The following is a 4551-nucleotide window of genomic DNA, read 5'->3' as shown; positions in this document are numbered from 1 at the left end:
AGAATGCCATACATCTAAACAAATTCTACGTCGGCGATCTTTCTTTGATGGGAAAAACGAACTGAAGTCTGCCCTCTATTCTTGCACGCGATGGAAAAGTTCAATGGTTCACGTTATAGGGCAGTAAATGTTTCCTTAAAACAAGAAATTCCATGCGCACCACAAAATCGCTAGAAGGTTTGTCGACCCAAGACAAAATACTAGTAGAACTACAACAAAATTTCTAGAAGGTCGTGGCAACCCAAGATAAAATAACAGTGAAAATACAACAGTGGCCCCCAAAATAAACGTGTTCATCACGGGCATCTGCTTTATAAAATTGGGGCTAGCCTCTCATCACCATACACAGTTCTTCTCTCATCGTCGGCGTTGAGGCATTTTATTTTGGAGAGATGGCGAACCTGGGATATTCGACAGCAACTATTACAGTGACCATTGTACTGTTGTTGGCTTACCTTAACATAGCGGAGGTAGAGGCAAAACCGAAACTAGGGCTGTTGAAGGTAAGCCACCTGCATTTCTATTTCCACGACTTACTGGTGGGTACAAATGTGACGGCCGTGGAGGTGGCGTCTGCTCCCTCAACGAACTCTTCGTTTACTCAGTTCGGCATGGTTAGGGTTATCGACGACTGGCTTACCGAAGGACCGGAAGCGACCTCCAAAATGGTTGGCAGAGCGCAGGGTATCTACGTTTCATCGTGCCAAGAGAAAGTTCATCTGCTTATGGTAACAACGTTTGTTTTCGAGAGTGGCAAGTACAACGGCAGCACCCTTTCAATGGTGGGGAAGAACGGGGTTTTCGATGAAGTAAGAGAAATGCCCATCGTTGGAGGGAGCGGATTGTTTCGATTGGGTCAAGGCTACGCACTCGCACGCACTCATTCCTTCGATCTAAAGTCCGGCAATGCAGTCGTTGAATACAACGTCACAGTGCTCCATTACTCCTCCCCGCCTAGGATATAATTTTATCATTATACCCCATTACTCCTCCCTGCCTAGGATATAATTTTATCATTATACCCAGTGGGCATTGGCTATTTACATAATTAAGAACGGCCGTAGAGGTTTGAGGGCTTCTTTTTATTATACTTTTATCATTATACCCAGTGGGCATTGGCTATTTACATAATTAAGAACGGCCGTAGAGGTTTGTGGGCTTCTTTTTATTATTTTTCATACTAGAATAAAACATAGAAAACCCTTGAAGAGTGTTAATGGAATGTAAAGATTGACTTGATTGTTTTATGGCTGTCCTTTCAAAATCCGAGATATCCTTGATCTCGGGATCACCACTGAGCTCGTCTGGGTGCCATTGGGGTTCCAGAAATTGTAAGGCGGAAAATATTTGTCTTGTGAGAACGTTTTCATTCCCATACAACAGAAATCTCGTGATATTAGATGGCATTTCATCATTTTATCCTAACAGTCATAAAATAAATTATATATACTTTATTTTGATATCATATGTTTTCGGTGAAGATTATGGTTATAAAGTGCCCTCTTAAAGTATTTATTGTGATATAGCTTGTTCAAAATATAGCTAATTCTAGTAGTGGTTATACTTGGGCGTTATAATTTATTTAAAGGTGTTTGTTTAATTTACATTAAGATAATATTTTTAATTATATATATTAAATTCATAATTAATATATATATATATATTAAATTCATAATTAAAATAAAAATAGAATTAATCAGAGTAAAAATAAATTAAAGAAATTTTTTCATTTTAATATTTTTTTTTAATTGGGAAGGTGGTGCGTAAGAGAAACACGAAGCTAACTTACTTTCCAGAGAAGAAATAGGTTTTTATGTATAGGTATATTTATCATATTTGTGTTTTTTAATATACAAGTTTAAGATGAATGGAAAAATTAAATTTTATATAAAAACATTATTATTATTTAGTACCAGTAAATTAAAATTATAAAAATAATAATTATTTTAATTATTTAATATTTTAATTATTTTTATAGAAGATTTAGTATTTTTATAGTTATCTATATTTTAGGATAGTTATGTATATTTTAGGATAGTGAAGAAATTTGAAAAGCTTTTTATATAAGTATTTAAATAAATCTGTGAATATTTATATAGATCGGTGAAAATAAGTAACTTAATTGCTTAATTTCTTTTTAAATGTTATGATAATTTATTAGTTTTTTTTTAAATATAATGTTTGGAAATTTTGAGATTTAAAATTTTGGATTTAGAATTATAAAGTGAATTTTATTATAGATGATATATATTTTAGGATGAAATTCAATTTTGGTATATTACAATAAAAAACTATTGTTTAAATTTGTATAAAACTATTGTTTAAATTTGTATTAGTGTATCGTTATTTATAAATTAAAAAATTATTATTTTAAATTTTAAATATAATTTAATTTGTAAATATCATTATATTAATTGATGATTTTTATTTTTTTAACTATTAGATAAATTTTTATTAATAATGGTTAAACTCACAAAATGTAAGTAAAGAATTAGATAACTATGTGACATATTTTTATTCACAAATATAAACATATTAATACATACCTCTAACCTTTGTTTCATAAAATAAAATTATATAAACTTTATTTTGACATCATGTGTTTTCCACGTAGACTATGGTTATAAAGGGCCCTCCTAATGAATTTATTGTTATATGATTGATTCAAATATAACTAACTCGAGGAGTGGCTATAACATATTTAAACGTGTTTATTTAATTTATATTAAAATAATATTTTCTGTTATTCTTTATTTATAATAATTATTATACATAATAGTATAAATTATTAAGATATTTAACCTTTTTAGATTTATAAGTATAATGTTTATATATATATATATATAGATATAGTTATGATCAATAATATATTAATATTTAAAATTCACAATTAAAATAAAGATAAAATTACTCACTATAAAAATAAATATTTTTTCATTCTTATTTTTTTTAATCTTGAAAGTGATGTCTAAGAGGAATAAGAAGACCATTTATTTTCAAGGAGATAAGTTTTATTGCTCAAGTGCAGAGTCTAAAAGACTTTGGAGTATTAAAGGCCTACTCAAAATTCTGCCAAGCTAGCCTACACAAAATTTTGCGGGACTTACTGGTAACTAAAAACATAGAACCCCTTCGAAGACTAATGATAAGTGTATTTATGGGGAGTGTTGAGCTTTCTGAGAAAAAGGGAAGTTTATGGTGGAGCTTACTTCAATATGACGCAGATAAAGAGAACTTTAAAGTGGTGCATGCATAGAAGATTAATTATAAGTTATGCATCAATCTTTCCATCTAAAAAATAGAGCGGAAGGTTTTGCTACCAGAAACAAAGGCAATGTAGGGCATGCTAATTTGATTCTATTTCATGCTTGACTATTTCTTTGTGATCCTATGAAGCAAACTATTTGTGTTGTTACTAGTTTTGAAAGAAACAACCTTTTCTTTTCTTTTCTATTTCAAAGTACATAAGTCCTTGTCATTTTCCTTTCAGTTCTATTTAGTATCTTATAAGGGCCATCTTTATGTAGGTTGTAGCTTTTGGCTATGCAAAGTGTTGGACACCTAATCCTAAAGGGTTAGTGTGGAAGCCGAATGGACAAAGCAGTCCAAGAGACCTTGGGATTTGAAACCCAAGAGTCAGATATTGTATTATAAATGTACATCTATTGTTAATAAAAAAGGAACTCACTGATTTATCTTTCATATGTTTGAGCTGTCCATGTGTGTTTAACATGGTATCAGAGCGCCATGATGAGTGGCCTGTTTTCCCTGAGCAACTGGTCTGAGTTGCCTTGAATAGTGCTGACTAGAGCTGGCCTAGTCTTCTGTAACGCTCCATTAATTCTGCCATCCCTGCGCTGTACCTGCGCCCTGCTCTTCTGAAGCTGCATACCAAATGATGTCAGAGCTGAAACGGTAACGCTGCCTGAAACACTGCTGAGTGAAACGCACGCTGCCTGAAGACTCTTTTTCTGAAGACTACCAGTATAATCGCTGGCTCAGTTGGAGGAGTTGCACTGATAGCAGTAGCGCCAGTGCTGAATTGAAACGCCTGGTAACGTAACTGATAGCAGCAGCGCCAGTGCTGAATTGAAACGCCTGGTAATGTATGGTCTCAGAGCTAACGAATGGTAACAAATTATTTTACTATATCATACGGTAGAAGAGGATTAACAATCCATGCGTCTGAGATAGGAAAATCCAAGCCTTGAGCTAATCCCTCCATAAGCCTGTTATATTCTGCTTGGAGTCTGTTTTCATCTGATGCCTTGAACCTTCTTCTCAACAGTTTTATATATGATTACACAGTTGCTCAATACATACGCTCTCTTGGTGACATAGTTCTCATGGCTCCGTGACTATTGTGGACTACCACTTCTCGCTCCCTTCATGTCCAATTTGACACCGCTCCTCTATTTTCTATATGACATATAGAACACAGCTAATACCACACAGTTAATACGAGTGGTATCCTGCCATGCCGATTATACCACACAATCATACATTGAAGTGGAAGCGTGGTGGCCTATGCGCAGTGGAAGTGTGTGACAA

General features: G+C 33.3%; 1 pseudogene; it reads left to right on the top strand.

Moving 5' to 3' along the window:
- Nucleotides 1-392: 392 nt before the first annotated feature.
- On the top strand, nt 393-965 carry LOC149187281 (dirigent protein 22 pseudogene; annotated as a pseudogene).
- Nucleotides 966-4551: the final 3586 nt, after the last annotated feature.

This window comes from Pinus tabuliformis, chromosome 3_1, assembly GCF_031772625.1.
Source record: "Pinus tabuliformis cultivar Carrire ecotype Pingquan chromosome 3_1, CPIR1, whole genome shotgun sequence".
NCBI lineage: Eukaryota > Viridiplantae > Streptophyta > Pinopsida > Pinales > Pinaceae > Pinus > Pinus tabuliformis.
Note: the sequence above shows the minus strand (reverse complement) of the source record. Positions and strands in the feature narration are given on the sequence as shown.